Here is an 18093-nt window from a genome sequence, read left to right as displayed (position 1 = left end):
CATTGGCATTGTAACGGACAGCTTTCTTTTGCAGCATGTAAATTTTATGCATATTTGTTTCTGTTGTAGTTCCCCACACCAAAAAACAGTAGTTTAAGTGTGACAAAAAAATGGCGTTATATATCTTTAGCTTGATTGCAACAGGAAGGAAGTTTCGGAATTTAGCGAGAATACCAACACACCGTGACAGATGAGCGATGACAGAATCTACTTGAGCGTTCCAGCTCATGTGGTTGTGGAAAAGTATTCCTAGTGTTTTAATCGTGTCTTTGAATTCTATGTTGGTGCTCCCAAGCTTTATGTCGAAGTTCTGAATAATTGCTGATTGCCTAGCATGAAAAAGTACGGCTTTAGTTTTTTCAGTATTTAAAAGTAGTACATTATTTTCACTCCAGGTTTTTAATCTATTCATTGCGTCATTTATAATTGGAATGAGGAGCTGTATTGAGGTGCCTTGAAAAAATAAACTTGTGTCATCTGCGTAAATGACATATTTTGGCTTATCATGTATTGTAACTATATCATTTATATATAATATGAACAGGAGAGGCCCTAAAATGCTGCCTTGCGGTACACCGGTACAAACTGCTTGCGATGATGACAGATGAGACCCTATTTGGACTTTCTGATGACGATGTTGAAGGTAGGACTTTATAAGGCTTAAGGGAGTTCCGCGTACGCCATATAATTCCAGTTTGTGCAGTAAAACAACATGATTGAGGCGGTCGAAAGCCTTTGAAAAATCTATGAAAACTCCGATGCAGATTTCTCGATTTTCAATTGCATCCAGTATGATTTCTTTTTGCTTTAATAACGCTGTTTCGGTTGATTTCCCATGGATAAAGCCATGCTGGGAAGGGGAAAGAAAATTGAACTTTAAGCAAAAATTTATTATTCGTTTGTAGATTATTCTCTCTAATTCTTTTGAAAAGACCGGTAATATTGAGATTGGTCGATAATTAGACATATCACTTTTATCTCCTTTTTTGTAGACAACGATAACTTTTGACACTTGCATTAACTTCGGAAACAGACCAGTAGATAGGGCGAGGTTGTAAATATGGGTGAGAATAGAAGCTATGCAGTCAATTACGTATTTTATCGGCGCAATTTGAATGTTATCTATATCACAAGCTCTGCTATTATTTAAGGAGGCAAAAATACTGCAAATTTCATTTTCATTGGTAGGATCTAAAAAGACACTGTGATCATTGGCTTTTACATTGGGATGTACAGTTTTCGGGGGGCTGTTTCGTGAAACAGCATCCTTAAAAAAATTATTGAACTTTTCTGCAAGCTCGATTCCTTCTACATTATGACCTTCAAGAGTAAGAATGGTAACATCTGAAGAACTTGATTTGCGATCAAGTAGTTTGTTGATTTTCAGCCAGATTTGAGTGCTTCCTTCGCAATTTTCACTCATAAACTCATTATGCAGATATTTTCTTTTTTCATTTCTTAAGTGAGCCGTTAATTTATTTCGATACTCTTTGAATCTCTGTAGATAAGCCGGCGACTTTGTTTTCAGAAATTTCTTGAACAACTTGGATTTCTTTTTAATCATCTTTAGAGATTCGTGGTTGATCCAAGGTTTACGATCCAAGGACGCCCATACCCGAAAAGACAACAATAAGAATTTTGGGCATGTGGGTTCAATCCAACCAGCGCAGTACTCACACTTTTACCCTACTGAAAGCAACAACGCTACAAGTCGCACGCATGATCACCCGCATCACCAACAGGCGACATGGCATGCGTGAAGAAGACACACTAAAACTAGTCAGAAGCCTAGTAGTTAGTCGAATCACGTACAGCCTACCCTACCAGTGCCTCAATAAAAATGAAATACAACAAGCGGATGCCCTGCTACGCAAAGCGTATAAGACAGCGCTCCGACTACCACGCAACACGTCTACAGAAAAACTCATGGCCCTGGGATTACACAACACCTTTGAGGAGCTACGAGAGGCGCAGCATGAGTCGCAAAAACTCAGGCTGTTGCAAACAACGACAGGAAGAGCGCTCCTGCAGAGGCTCGGATACCGCGAGCAGATGCGAGAAATGTCGAGGACGGCAACGATCCCCGACGAGCTTCGCAAGACCCTCAAGGTAGCGCCAATACCAAAAAACATGGATCCCAACCTCCATCGAGGCAGAAGAGAAGCGAGGGCCGAATTCAGCGAGAAAACATGCGCTCCTCAAGCCACGACCGTGTATACAGACGCGTCTTGGAGAGGAGGAGATACCAAAATCGCTGTAGCGGCGGTGGTCGATTCGTCTTTACGCGAAATGACCAGCGCGTCTCTCCGAGGCTGCACAGCTGCAGAGTCCGAGGAAGTAGCCGTTGCTCTAGCGGTGGCGGAGGGCTATAGAACCGGGCGGTCACTAACAATACTTACGGACTCTCAAACAGCCTGCCGAAATTACATGAATGGCAGGATATTTCGTCACGCGCTCCGTATACTCCTCGCAGCGAGTGACAGAATTAAAAACCGGGAAGAACAAAACGACAAGATCCTACACAAAATTGTGTGGGTACCGGGGCACACGGGGGTTGCAGGGAACCGAGAAGCCGACAGGATAGCTCGAGGATACATTACTTTCCGAGCTTCCGACGAGATCGCGGAACTCGCGCCAGCACCCAGGGAATACTCGGCCATACTACAAAACTATAGAGGCAGAAGAATGCGATATCCCCCACCGCACAAATCTCTCAGCAGAGAGGAAGCTGTCACTTGGAGACAATTACAAACGGGCTCTTTCCCAAACCTACATATACTAAACAAAATGCACCCTACGATATACACGATATATACGATATATCCCTGGTGCGACGAAAAACCTACACTATACCACATCACATGGGCCTGCCAAAACATAGACGTGGACCCCAAAATACAAAACCCGAGTGCGGAGCAGTGGGAGACTCTGCTGTCCAGCGACCGCTGCGAAGACCAACAAGGTCTGGTACAGCGAGCTCAACGGGCGGCAGTGGCCAGCGGAGCCCTGGACTGAGGGCAACCGACCACTGATTAGAGGCGGACGACTTCGACAGAGAAGGCTCCTGGGGGTAGAACCAAGACGTCTCTGAAGATGCCCCCAAACGGCAGGAAAAACCATTAGTGTAAATAAAGTTTTCCCTTCCTTCCTTCCTTCCTCCGTGACGTATGGATGGATGGATGGATGGATAGGAGCGGCCCCTTTGAAACGTGGCGGTGGCAACCGCCACCATGCTCAGCCGTCCCTTTTCTTTCTTTTTTTCCCTTTTTTTTCTTTTTGTTTCTTTCTTTCTTTTTCTTTTTTTAAGTGGTTTGGTGACGTCCGTCACCACGTGACGGCACGTCACGTGGTTTGGTGGCTGCCCGGCCGCGCCCAAGGGCTCAACTGAGAGATTGCAATATGCTACGCATAAAAGAAACATGGTTGGGTGCAGCGTGCGTGAATTTGCCGGTGGAGATGTCGACCGCGCCGTCGAAGAAAAACACGAATGACGGCTAAGTGTTTTTCCAGTAGAAAATTCCATATTAGATTTGAGGAAAGGAAATGAAGTGGTAATTGTCTCACATAGCGTTCATGTTTTAGAGCGAAAAGTGTTTCGATGTAGGCGAAACGCAAAAAAAAAATTGGCTGGAACTTAGCTGAGGTTAAGCCTGAATAAATAAACTGGTAAATTGGTTTTTTGAGGAAGGGAAATGGCGCAGTATCTGTGTCACATATATCGGCGGACACCTGAACAGCACCGTAAGAGAAGGGAGGGAGGTAGGAGTGAAAGAAGAAAGAGAGAAAGAGGTGCCGTATAGGAGGTCTCCGGAATAATTTCGACCACCTGGGGATCTTTAACGTGCACTGACATCGCACAGCACACGGGCGACTCTTGCGTTTCGCCTCCATCGAAACGCGGCCGCCGCGGTCGGGTGCCTGAATATCTCTAAGCGAAAAGCTTCGGTGATCCGCGATAAATACGCGCTTGTGGCGAACGTCTAACGATGACACATAGCGCGCGGCAGCGTGCGCTTGTTCTATGGGCAAGCGCGCTTCATAAACCCCTCCTTCCAAATGCTCACTGCGCACGGCTGCGGCGAAAGGTCAAACGATGGCGAGGAGAAGAAGCGGCGGCGCACATGCGCAGGAGCCTGCGCCGTGCGTGACGTCACACATGCTCCGACATACGGCGGCTCACGCGAAGCACGGTGTTGACTAGCGTAGTGAAGCTTTTCGCTTCAAAAGGCGCCCGTGTGCTGCACAATGTGAGGGCACGTTAAAGATCCCCATGGTCGAAATTATTCCGGAGTCCTCCACTGCAGCACCTCTTCCTTCCTTTCGTATCTCACTCCCTTCTTTATCCCTTTCCCTACGGCGCGGTTCAGGTGTCCACCGAGATATGTGAGACAGATACTGCACCCTTTCCTTCAAAAGCAAATTAAATTTAATTTATGCTCTACTCCTCCCATGCTGAGCCTCACGGTCAACTGGCTCTTAGATTCGACCTCTAACGTGAGGCGCGCCGATGAGGATGACGTCAACTTTATTTTCCGCCAGATAAGGAAGCCCCCTACTCCCCGTCCCCGGCACGAAGGCCTTGGTGACAGGGGCCTTGACCTCCGCGATTAGAAGCAGGCGAGGAGGTCTGGATTGCTCGCGGCTTCTTCCGCCAGGCGGATGGCTTGTTGCTGTGAAGCAGAGCCCTCGCTCCGCAGCAGGGGCTTCCCAGGTTTCTCTACAATTTATGTTTTCGTTAGCTCCTGGGGAGCTAGCGCATTCCCAGATTATGTGGTCGAGGGTCCCTCTCGCCCCACAGTGCTTGCACTTATCGCTTTCTTTCTTATCTCTATGAACATGATATGCCCAGACCGGGTTTACGAAGTTCCCAGCTTGAAGGAGTCGCCATGCGATTGCCTCCCTATTGTTTAGACTTTTATCCGGTGGTGGAACCAGTCTCCTGTGTAACGTATAATTTTCAACAATTAACGTATAATTTTGCAGACGCTCGTCCATGTTCCGGCAATCGGGCGGCTCCACAGCTACCGGGAAGTAGAGAGCTCGGGCTAACTCGTGGCCGCGTCGTTGCAAGGAATGGACGCGTGTGCGGGAGTCCAAATTAGGCTAACTTTTCTGTTTAGCTGTCTGCTGGTCAGAATCCTTGCCGCTTCCTGCGAGATTCTACCCTTTCCAAAATTATAGATGGCCGTTTTGCTATCGCTAATTATAAAATTGGCTTCCGTTCCAACGCAAGCGAGCGCTATCGCATCTTCTTCAGCTGTTTCCGCTTTGCGGCTCCTAATGACGGCTGCCGATACGGCAATCACGTCCGCCGCTGCACTGAGCGCCGCTCTGGACACTGGCCCCTCCGACCCCGACGATCAGGAACTCAAATTCACTCCAGCTTGCTCCTTCAAAGACATTGTTTTACTTTGATAAATTTGGCCGTGGTCTTTATCCCCGAACATATAAAGGTCTCTCAAAGGCGGAGGAGCAGAAGCTCTTCAGCCTTCGACCCTTCTTTCTCTGGCAGCTGTCCGCACTATGCGGAGAAGTCTTCGGACATCTACCACATGGCGTGGGCCTGCCCCTCCAACCCTGATATCCCCCTTACCCCAACCCAACCCGGTAGGACTGGGAGGCGACCCTGCTCGGCTGCTCTGACCTGCAGGCCCAACGGGCCTTGGTCGCGCGAGCCCGGGCGGCGGCCGACACCCCTGGGGTCCCGAACTAGAGACCTCCACTTAGTACTGTAAGGGCTGGCCCCATCTGGGTCAGCTCATGCATAACGCCCTTAAGCGTATCCGTACATAAATGTTTTCCACCACCACCAACTTGTACTTGTGGCACGTGATGGCTCACGTGATTTGCTCTATAATTGCAGTGCTTGATGAAAATGCTTTCGGTCTGTATATCGTGGCTGAGCTGAGTTGAGGAACAGCCACTTTTCTGTCACGGCGTGGTTGAGGGATCCACCATCAAAGGAAACCAATTACCCGCCTTGCCGTTTCTCAAATCCAGCGGAGGTTCTACGCCAGTCATTGCAGCATGGTCGTAACTGAGAAATGGGCGGCTGAAAACTAGGAGTTCGAATCTCCTTAACGGAAGCGGGCCGTGGACTGCGCTGGGAAGGATGAATTGGAAGGAAGAGACCATAATAGAGAACAACGCTATAAATCAGGTGTGCGCCTCATGTATGTTAAACTCGGAAGCATCCTGGCCAACTTGAGTTCTACCGATTGTGGGGCTAGGGCCTACGCGTATGTAAGAGATTTCTTGACTAATCGCCAGGCCTTTCTTAGGATGAGTGCGAGGAATACGGCCCTTACATGATGGGAACACGGGGTACCCCTCAGGGAGCGGTGCTATCACCGCTCCTGTTCAACATAGCTATGATGCGCCACCCAAGCCAACTGGACTGGGTGGAAGGCATTCAACACACGTTATATGCAGTTGATGTTACAATTTGGACCACTCAGGGGAGCCTTGGCGACATGGAGGACCGCCTTCAGCAGGCCACTTCCATAGTCGATGCGTATGCTATTGACTGTGGGTTCCAATGTGCTCCAACGCAATCGGAGCTCCTGCATGTCAGAGCGAACTCAAAGGATAGGGTAGCAATACACACCTATCTGTCAGGAGCTCCTATTAGAGAGGTGGAGGAGCTCTGTATTCTGGGCCTTTTCATTTACCACAGACTCAGACCGGACTCCACTATTGTGAAACTTAAGAGAGTAGGCGATCAGGTAGGGCGCATGATCCGCCGCGTTTCCAACAAGCGGGGCGGTCGGCGGGGCAGGGACGCGCTTCAGCTCGTCTATGCCTTCGTGACTAGCCGGATCCTCTACGCCGTGCCATATCTCCGCACTACTAAGCAAGACTAGGCGCGAATAGACGCCATCATCCGCAAGTCAACTAAGCGAGCCCTGGATCTCCAGGTGGCTACCTCTAATGCCAAACTCAAGGCATTGGGGGTACTAAACTCCTACCATGAGCTGCGGGAGGCCCACCTCGTGAACCAATACACGGGGCTCATGCAGACGGCCCCTGGGCGCCGCCTGCTAAACCGCTTACACATCCAACACGACTGCACTCCTGAGGAGGCGGAACGTATCCCAGCACGGTGGCACCATATTCTTTGGGTCTGCCCGCTCCCCCGTAACATGGACACCGACATGCATGAAAACAGACGACAAGCGCGGGCTCGGGCCCTTGCGCCTCTTGCGGGCTCTTGCGCTAACAACACGGCTCTCGACCCGGTGTATATTATCTAGATGTAGCAGGGCCATCGCCCACGGGATTTTACACGGCCGCTGTCGTTCACCAGGAAATGCACGTTGATGGACTCTGCTTTCGAGCCCCGAATTCAATGCGAGCCGAGGAAGTAGCGATAGCGCTTGCTGCCGCCCACGCCAATTCGAGAATCATTATCACGGACTCCCGAAAAGCATGTGATCATTACTTGGCAGAGATCTCCCCCTTAGCTGCTTGCATTCTAAGACGGACTGCCACTGATCCAACACCGAAAAGAATCATTTGGGCTCCTGGCCACCAGGGCTTACGAGGTAATGAGGCCGCTGACGCACTGCCCGAGCGCTAACTCACCGGGCTCCTCATCCCAGCTCTTCTGGCTCGGAGACCAACCAGCCGCTGCTGCGATTCAGGGAAATAATAACACATTATAGCGACAATCACCGCCTTCTCCCGGCCCCTGCAAAGGGGCTGAGTAAGACGGTGGAGCGAACTTTAAGGCGCCTGCAGACAGGTACTCTACTCTGTCCTGCAATCGTAAAACATTACGATCCTAACACGGATGGGCGATGCCCGCACTGTGGGGAGACCTGTGATATCTTCCACATGGTGTGGGCATGTACTCAAAATCCCCACATCCCCCTTCCCCTACCCCTTCCAGAGAGGCATGGGAGACTGCCCTCCTCAACTGCTCCTCGCTTGGGTCCCAAAGGGCTCTGGTTAAACTGGTGAGAGACGGCGCCTCGTCATGCGGTGTCCCGGAGTAGGGACGCCGACCATGTAGCAGGACCACTCTGTGGCTCCCAAACTCTTTCACCAAATTAAAATTTTCACCACCACCACCACCTCTTGTAGAGTCAGTAGAAAATTTTCCAATGTCTGTAGCCTCTCGTCGTGCACAGCGTTTTCTTGTCGCGTCTTGCCCTTCACCAGCACGTAACGAGAGGTCCGTGCCGTGGGCGGATGCCAAATTTTAAAGCGAAATACGACAAAACTTTCTCCTCCAGTTGTGTTGCCGGCCATACTTTAGATTAAGCATACCTTAACTGTCCTGTCTTTTTAAAGCGCAGCTCTTCGGCCCCCATCTGCGTTTCACGGCGTTGGTGTCACCTTCGCCGTCGTCGTCGCCGTTGTCCGTTGTAACCAGCAGTGTACACCTTACTCGTGATTTCAGCTGCGAAACCAATGAAGCGGGAGCCTGGAAAGCAAAGGAAAGGCGCATATTTGCCCTCTTGGAACAGTGGACACCTCAATCGTGCTTTAAGCTACGTGGCAGTAGTGATAGATGTGCGCTGCATGCGTTGGCATTGACAACGTTGTGCCATTTTAAGGAAAGGAAGTGCGCATAACTGGCTGCCTGGGTCCGTGGACGCCTGAATCGCTTTTATAGGTACGTGTGGCGATGTGAGAGAGAGATGTGGGCTGCATGCGTTAGCGCTGACAACAGTGAGTGAAATCGCAGCGATCAACCATCAACTGCCACCTGCCAGGGTGGCAGGATGGGTGGGGAATTTAATGTGGTATGCTCCACGCGGCAGGAGCCGAAGCAACGGAAAAGTGCGGCATTTTGGCGAGCTAAAGCACGAAACATTGAAAAGAGCCAAACGACACGCCCGCTGATGATAAAGGTCATGCATTGGCTGTCTCGATTTTATGTGCGGCCTGTAGATGGCGTTGCAAAGCAGTTTTCCGTTGCTCCGGCTCCCGCCGCTTGGAGTATACCACTTTTATTGCGAAAGCAATACTAGTAGCACTTTCAGCCCGTCGCGTAGCGAGGCCGGTAGCTGCCAATGACCTTTAGCATGACCCCCTGCTGTGACGTCATGCCATCTGCCACACAAACCAGGGGCCGAACTCGCGCCGTCGCGTAGCGAGGCCGCAGCTACCAAGCGCGCCCTAACTCCCTCTCCTGCCGCGCGCGGCGCGCTTAGCGGTCTGACGTCATGCCATCTGCCGCAAAACCGGGCGCGCAGCGCGCCGGTGGCCAGACGTTGCAATGCCGCCTACCGCGAAGGCATCGCGCTGAATGGATGGTGGCGTTCCTCCCTTCCTGTACGGTGGTGTTCGGGTGTCCTCCGAGATGACAGAGAATTACTGCGTAATTTCCTTTCCTCAAAAACCGTCGCGTTCAAAGGGCAAGACATCGCGCCGAACGGGTGGTGGCGTTCCGTGGACTGCCTGGCAGCGCTACAACACGGCGTCGCGTTCCGCTCCTAAAGGCGAACCTTAAGCGTCATTAACTAACTTTGATAACATAACCCTTACTAAGAGCACCACCAAGACACACCACCAGCCAACCTAGGCGCCGCCAGGGGAAATTGCTTTCGCAATTACCGGGCTTAACCAAGCTAAGCCTCAGCCAATTTTTTGTCCCCGATAGTAGATAAAAAGACAAATAGGAATTTTGTTACCACTTATGCAGGAGAGCATCCCGTTCCTCTCGCTCGTAACGCCTCCCACAGCTGTGACCACCTCGCGAAATACTTGCATTGACCTCTTTTGAGAACCAAGCATTGGTGCAGCAACTTCAACATATATTTGTCTATTTCTCCGACGACAAAGTTTCCTTCATTACAAAGAAGTAACGTAATCGTCGGCATTTTTTTCTTATTTCATCATTATGCTGCTTAAGAGTGCCAATAAAGCATTTGCACTAATTCTGGAGTTCTCTTACTGATATAAGTGTTTATGGTGTTCTCGACGAAATGGCCCAAATATCTAAATAGGGGTTAGTCAAGAGACTTGTGCGCCTTTTCGCGCTCTTTTGGATGACAAGTGGTAAAAAAAGGCCGTCATGCTGTCTTGAAATACCGTACTTCCTGATGGTGGTGGGGAAGGGATCTTCAATTGGCTCGCCTTACATGTGTCATGTGTGCTTGTAAATGTGAATGTATCTAGTAACCTTGGCATGTGTACATATGTAAATAAAATTTTTTCTAAACAGGGATCTTCGAGCTACCGCTCCAAAAGTGAAAAAGGTAAAACCTCAAGTTTTTGAACCAAGTTTGAGAACCAGAGTGCTTCTGCTAGCTGGTGGACGCTTCGGTGTGTGTTCCGGCCGCCGGCTTGCGTCGGTGGCCGGTGTTCGACCTGTGGACGTGCGCTTTTGTTAAGGTGTGCTTCGGCTGGCGGGCGCCTCAATATGGTGAGCCAGCCACCTACAAAGGCTCTTGCCTTTGATGTTGTCGTCATTGAGGGGGCTAGTCCGGAGGATGTCGTCGATGCGACAGCCTCCGTTGTTGGATTGGAAGAAGTGTACTGCGTCCAGCACTTCGGTGGACGCAACTACCAAGTCACTGTGAAAAGTGAAGCCGCCATGGCTAAAATCGTTGAAGCTTCCTGCCTCATCATCGGCAAGGAACGCGTCGCCATCGTTCCCCTGAGCCCGCAGGTGACCCAGGTGACTGTCCTCTTTCTGCCCGCCCGTGTACCTAGTGACGCCCTTGCCAAGGCTCTCTCCCCTTATGGCAAGGTGCTGCACATAAGTCGCGGCGTCATGGGGTCGCGTCCCACTGTCACCACCGGGACCCGCTATGTGGGGATTGAGATGAAGCCGTAGTCACCCGTACCAAACTACATCAAGGTCGCGGGCCACCGCGTGACGTGTGACTACAAGGGAATGCAGCGCGTTTGCCGGCGTTGTGGGTCCACTGCGCACTTCAGGGCACAGTGCACGGCTCCTTTCTGCGCCCGCTGTGGGGTCTTTGGGCACCAAGGCCAAGGTTGCGTGCTCCCATGTCGCCGTTGTGGCGATCCACACGCTTCCGTGGCGTGCGCCATCAAGCCCTCGTACTCGGAGGCTGCGGCCCGCCCTGCGCCCCCGCAGGCCGCTCAGGGAGCCGCTGAAACCATCAAGAAGCCCGGCGCATCCACCACCGACGCCGTTACGGTTGCTTCCGCTGCGTCCCAGCCTCACTGCGTTGAAGAACCGGAGTCTGCTCTTGATGCGTCTAATACTGCACCAAGTGGGCAGACAGTAAATGTGCGTGCTGCGTCAGCCTCCGTCTCTCCGTGCGTCCCTGATGCCACGGGGGTCGAGCCTACAGTGGCCCTGGAAAACCCTGATGCTGAGAACGTGCCCCCTCTCGGAGCCCGTGCTACAGCCCGCGGCCAGCGTTGAGGATTTGAGCAGGGACGCCGACATAGCTGAGGTTGACGGTGACGACAGCAGCTTGCCATCCTCAGCCTCTTCAGTCAACCTCGTCATTGACGAGACTGTCATCACGCCTGAGGAGGACCCGACGCCGCCGTCGTCGTCGTCGACATCGCTTGGAGAGGAGCCAAGATCATCTCCAGACGCTGACCCTGTGCAATCGCCGTCCTCTTCGACATCGAGGACCAGCGCCAGCACTTCCAGCGCACAGTCGTCCGATGTTGAGATGGTCGCTTTGAGTTCAAGCTTAAAGCGTCCACATGCGTCAACTACGGACTCGGACAATTCTGCCGGTCGGCCAAGGAGGCCTCGTGCCTACCCATCGCCCACGGGATTTTACACGGCCGCTGTCGTTCACCAGGAAATGCACGTTGATGGACTCTCTTTTCGAGCCCCGAATTCAATGCGAGCCGAGGAAGTAGCGATAGCGCTTGCTGCCGCCCACGCCAATTCGAGAATCATCATTACGGACTCCCGAAAAGCATGTGATCATTACTTGGCAGGGGAGATCTCCCCCTTAGCTGCTTGCATTCTAAGACGGACTGCCACTGATCCAACACCCAAAACAATCATTTGGGCTCCTGGCCACCAGGGCTTACGAGGTAATGAGGCCGCTGACGCGGCTGCCCGAGCGCTTACTCACCGGGCTCCTCATCCCAGCTCTTCTGGCTCGGAGACTAACCAGCCGCTGCTGCGATTCAAGGAAATTATAACGCATTATAGCGACATCCACCGCCTTTTCCCGGCCGCTGCAAAGGGGCTGAGTAAGACGGAGGAGCGAACTTTAAGGCGCCTGCAGACAGGTGCTCTACTCTGTCCTGCAATCTTAAAGCATTACGATCCTAACACGGATGGGCGATGCCCACACTGTGGGGAGACCTGTCATATCTTCCACATGGTGTGGGCATGTACTCAAAATCCCCACCTCCCCCCTTCCTCTACCCCTTCCAGAGAGGCATGGGAGACTGCCCTTCTCAACTGCTCCTCGCTTGAGTCCCAAAGGGCTCTGGTGAAACGGGCTAGAGACGGGGCATTGTCATGCGGTGTCCCGGAGTAGGGACGCCGACCATGTAGCGTGGCCACTCTGTGGCTCCCAAACTCTATTTCAGTAATTAAAAGTTTTCACCACCACCACCACCTCTGGTCCGACCCTCCGCAAAAAGTGAGGTGGTTTAGCGCCGTTCGCGGCGCGCTTTGTATTGCCTAAACATCACGACTGTTCACGTTTCATTTTTCATTTCCAAAATGACTCATCTTCAAATTATTACTCTTAACGTACAGGGGTTCCGCAGTGTTTTGAAGCAGGCAGCGGTGGTCGCATTCGCTCGTTCCTCGGGTTGCGATATTGTCTGCCTGCAGGAAACCAATTTTTTTCGCCTCAGTGACGTGTTGCAATTCAAGCGTAGGTTTGGCGTCGATGCCTTCTTTTCGTACGACAGCACGCGTTCTAGCGGCGTTGGCGTTCTCGTTTTGAACCGCTCACTCTTGCGAGATGATCGTTATCTACGATGCGCTTGGACGCGTCCTGGCGTTCGACTGCACGTTTAACGCACTTCAGCTGAGAATTCTTTGCATTTATGCGCCTGCTCATTCTAATTTGGTAAACGGATTCTTTAAAGATTTAGATGTGTATTTTCTTGGAGGGCGTAATGTTGTGATGTTGGGCGATTTCAACTGCGTGCTCGATACGGTCGCTGATGTGCAAGGCCCTGGTAGGGGTAGGCCAGGCTGGAATGCGCGCGAGTTGCGCCGCCTAGTCAGCCATTTTATGCTCACGGACGCTTATGAGCTCCTCTATGGCAACGTCTTTGTGTGGACTTGGCGTCGCGGGTTATCGGCGAGTCAGTTAGACAGGGCGTATGTTCCGACGAGCCTTTCGCGGACAGTGTGTGCAGCCAATGTAATGATGCTACCATCCTCGCCGGTGCACATATCAGACCACCGCCCTTTTCTTCTATCGCTCGCGGTTCCGGCGGCTGCAGGATCTCCTCAGAGACCATGGCGGTTGGATGCACGCATCCTTCACGACGCCAGCACTAAAGAAGGGCTCACGCGCGTGTTGCGTTTTTCGGTTGTTGGGGCCGTGCCTGGTGACTGGGACCGTCTGAAGGAGCAGTGGCGTCACCATTGCGCCGCATCTGGTCGAGCCCTTAGGGCTCGCGTGTCAGATGAGGTGCGCGTGGTGACGGCGCAGTTGCGTATTGCTCAACGCACCCCGTCGCCTTCGTCGCTTATGCGCGCATGGAAAGAGGAGCTTTCGGAGCGCCTACAGCGCCTTTTACGTGCCTCCTCTTTGACAGCTTCTGCATGGCGTTGTTGACGCAGTCCAACTGCTCATCCCGAGGTACTTCGCTTTGCGCGTCAAGAGCTGTTGACCCCTCAAGGTGCCCCTGCCTTTACATCTACCGCAGGGGCTATGTCCCAACCAGGTGGCAGGAATTTCAGTGCGTTTTATAACCATTTCAGAAGTATTGCTCAGTCGCTCCTTCTACTTGATCGCAATGTAGTTTCCGCATACCCATTTTTAGCAAGCTTGCCTCAGGTTTCCACTGAACTCCATGACGGCCTTATGGCTCTGCCAACAACAAGGGAAATCAAGGAGGCGTTGGACTCCATGAAACGAGGCTCAGCACCCGGACCAGACGGCCTTCCTGTGGAGTTCTATTTACAATTCTGGGATATTGTAGGCCCCATTTTCTCGGAAGTGCTAAAGTTATGCTTCACTCAGCAAGTTTTCCCTGAATGATTCAAAAGAGGCCGCATTGTCCTAATTCCTAAAAAGCCTCCTTTCTCGACATGTCCGGCAGATTGGCGCCCTATCACCCTACTAAATTCAGATTACAAAGTACTAGAAAAATTACTCGTTCGTCGTCTGCGGTCTCTCCTCCCGTTGCTTATTTCCTGCCACCAGGTTTGCTCCATCCCAGGCCGTGAAATACATAGTTTATCTTCTGTAACGCGAGACATCCTAACGTATACTTTACGGCGGCGCGCACAGGGTCTTCTTGTTTCCCTTGATCAAGAGAAGGCGTTCGACTTTTTAGAGCACGAGTATATTTACGGGACGCTGGATGCTTTCGGTTTCCCAGCTTCTTTCGTGCTTCTCATTAAAGAGATGTACAGAGATATTTCAAGCACTCTGTTCCTCTATGGCCGGGAAAGTACCGCGTTTGATGTTCGCCGTGGCGTCCGTCAAGGTTGTCCGCTCTCCCCCCTTTTGTTTGTCTTAGCATTAGAGCCTTTCCTCTTGGCAGTGAATCGCCACTCCCTTTTTAGAGGTCTGGCTTTGCCAGGGAGCGAAGCGGTACGCATCACTGCTTATGCAGATGACATCACTCTGTACTTAGCTGATGAACGCAGCCTGCTTGAAACTCTAAATGTTTTTCGTGAGTACGCCTCCTTGTCTGGAGCTGCTCTTAATTACTCGAAGAGTCGTTTCTTTTTTGTGGGGTCTACCCAGACTCGTATTTCATCTGCAATACCTTTGCAGTGGTGCGCGCAGATGCGCATTTTAGGTGTGACCTACGACTGTGCTGGAATATGGGATGGTGTGTGGTCTTCGGTCGTCAACGACATTACAACTCGTGTGCGAAGGGCGCAGACATTCGACCTGCCTCTGCTTGAGAGGCGCTACCTGGTTCAGTCAGTCATTCTCGGTGCCTTCTGGTACCTTTGCTATACTGTTAAACCACCCCTCCGTGTCATAAGGCGGGTGCAGACTACAGTTTTTTTCTTTTTTTTGGTCAGGCGGTACCGAGCTTGTGGCTCGTGCTGTTCTTGGACAACCACGGGAGAGAGGAGGTTTTGCCTTTCCAAATTTGTCTGTTACGTCCTCGCTGTTAGCTTTAAAGGGTAGTTTGCGTATCCTGCTAGGAAACGCGTCTCCGGCGCGAACCCAGACTTGGTACTTTTTGGGCCCTTTGCGCTTTTTGGATCCCGCGGCCCCTGTTAATCATGGACCTCAGTCAGAGCAACCTTCCGCTTTCTATGCCTCGTCAGTGGCCTTTTACAGGCATGTAACAGCAGTAGCACCTGATGTCAACATCGTCGCAGACCGTGTGGTGGACATTATGGGCTCGCTATTGTTGCCTGGTGTACCGGCGGCTCGCTGCTCACTTATGCGCCGCGTTCAGTGGGCGCGCTTAGCGTCGACACCTCTCCCAGACCATCTACGCGACTTTGTCTGGAAACTTGGCTGGGCAGTGCTCCCTACTTGTGATCGGTTAGAGCGATGGGGTGTTTTACGCTCCAGTACCTGTCCGAATTGCCCGCTCCCGGAATCTAATCGCCACGCTACAGTCACCTGCGTGGTAGCGCGTGTCTTTTGGCGCGCGGTTCATGCGGGATTCCGTGGGCAGGGCATTTCGTACTTCGTCTCCCGCGGCCGATTCCCCAGCGGCCGTTTTGCTCGCCTGTTAATTGTTGCGGGTCTTTTTAGTTTATGGCGCAGTCGATGCGCCGCGGTCGCTGGTGGCTTTCGACGCCGCGCTGTGTGGCCGATTCTCGGCCGTCTCCGACGGGAGCTCATCAGTTTTTTGTCCGAGGAACTCTTTTTCTTGGGTGAGGAAGAGTTCCTCCGGCAATGGTCATGCCCATTCATTTCTGTGAATAATAGTCGTCTTGTCCTGGTTTTTAGGCCAAACTGGCGCTAAGGTGTCCTTTTAAATATTTCAATGTCAAATTATTGCCTTTTCACCCTTGTGTCAATAGGTATTCTATCCTGTTTTACATCGCCCACGAGCAATTCATATTAGTTAGAGATGTTTATGGTAGCTGTTTAATTGGCTCGCCTTACATGCTTATTGTCATGTGTTCTTGAAAATGTCCCTGTACCTGGTAACATTGGCATGTGTACATATGTAAATAAAATTTTTTCTGAACACAGGTGAAAAACATCGTGTATTAATTTTTTACATAGCAGTTAGTGGGTTGAGGTCCTATTGGTCCTTTCTCCACAAAATACTAGGTGGAGCCCCTTTTTCGGGGCCCCACTGGCAAGCAACACCGCCCGCGTCCGTTGAACCAAGGCCTTTTGGGTCTGTAGATCTCGACAGCCAAGCAGGGCCACCTCTCAGTCTTCTCTGGTGGGGATGGGGTTGGGGGAGATAGATGGGTTTGATTGACACGCCCAAACCATGCGGAAGGTGTCAGCCACCTCCCCACAGAACTGGCACGTGCCATCAAAGGATGTGTTGAAATGCTTAAGCACCACCGGGCACAGTACAGTGTTAGAATTCTGATGAGCAGGCGCTCGTCAGCTCGATCCAGTCCCTTGCAAGTGGCCGGATAAAGAAGGCGCTCCTCCTTGTAGTTATCGATAATATGTTTCAATGTAAGGGCCAGACTGATTGGGAGTAGGCTTCCCAGGACAGGGAGATAGCCCGGGGAGAGATTGCGTGGGCGGCCTGATCGGCCTGTTCGATTCCCGGGGCCTCCATTCTGGTCACGTGGAGTTGGATCTCCGCATCGGCAGCTATATTGCAGTATGTGCTAGGCAAGCGGGGGAACCCAGTCCAGCTAATAGTTCCGACAGGCCCCTCGCGAGTCGGCTGGAAGCACGATGTCGTCTGTTCCCCATCAAAGCTTGAAGGTGGATTTGACTGACGTTCGGAACTCTCCAATCACATCCGTTGTTGCCTCCGTATTCGCCTACGCAACGTCATTATTATAAGTGGAAAATAAAGAGGGTAGTTGGCACAGCCAACATAGGAGGTAACGTGAGCGGACATTCGGAATAAGCGGGAAAATTTTCGAAGCGTTACCTTCACTACGCTAGCCACTTCGTCTCGTTGAGCGTGGTCGCACCTCGGCTGTATGCCAGTGGCTGCAGCTGTGCGCCGGAGCCGCCGCAAGAGCCGTTGCCTAGCAACAGCCGCACCTGCGCTTCGGAGCTCCGCCGCGCCATCTGGTATGACGTCACCTAACCGTTGAGTTCGCCATCGGCAAGAGCATTCGGTTGATGGAGGGAAAAGCTTTATTGTTAATAAATTGGTGTTCTTGACCCTTACGGGTCACTGGGCGCCGTGATCGATCCTTGGTCCAGGATGCCGCACTTGACTGCTGCCATCGTGGCTCGGCGGACAAGGAATCGTTGCGCTTCCTCGTCCTCGCTGGCCAGCACCAGCACGTGCTCCCACTGCATCACACTCGGGTTGTTTATTTTTGGCTCTACGTCTGCCTTAGGGCAGGTACATGTGACATGTTCTAGTGTAGGTTTACCCTGACACCACGGACATTCGTCTGAATATTGTGTAGGGAAAATTTTGTGTAGTTTGTGGAGGTGTGGGTAGGTACCGGTTTGTAGTCTGCGCCAGTCTACCGCATCCTCTTTGGTGAGCCTTTTGTGTGGGGCTGGGTAGCGTTTCTGCTGACCCCTGTAATGATGGAGTATATCTGAGTACGTGGGGGTAACTGGGTCAAAGGTGCCTGTGGTGCAGTGTTGAGTCTGCTGGGTTGACGTACCCTCGAGCTAACTCGTCTGCTGCCACGTTGCCCCTCATCCCCTTATGTCCGGGAACCCACACTATACTATGTTTAGTGTTTTCGTGTCTTCTCGTCATGTGTAGAATATGATTGGCGATGCTGTCGATCTTGCCTCTTGTGTAGTTTCTACATGCTTGTTTGGAGTCCGTCACTATAGTGAGGTTGTGTCCTGTTGCGTTGTCGTGCAATATTGCCAGAACAATGACGGCTTCTTCGGCTGCTTATGT

The sequence above is a fragment of the Amblyomma mixtum genome, chromosome 2 (genome assembly GCF_055824585.1).
Source record: "Amblyomma mixtum isolate Tamu chromosome 2, ASM5582458v1, whole genome shotgun sequence".
Lineage (NCBI taxonomy): Eukaryota > Metazoa > Arthropoda > Arachnida > Ixodida > Ixodidae > Amblyomma > Amblyomma mixtum.
Note: the sequence above shows the minus strand (reverse complement) of the source record.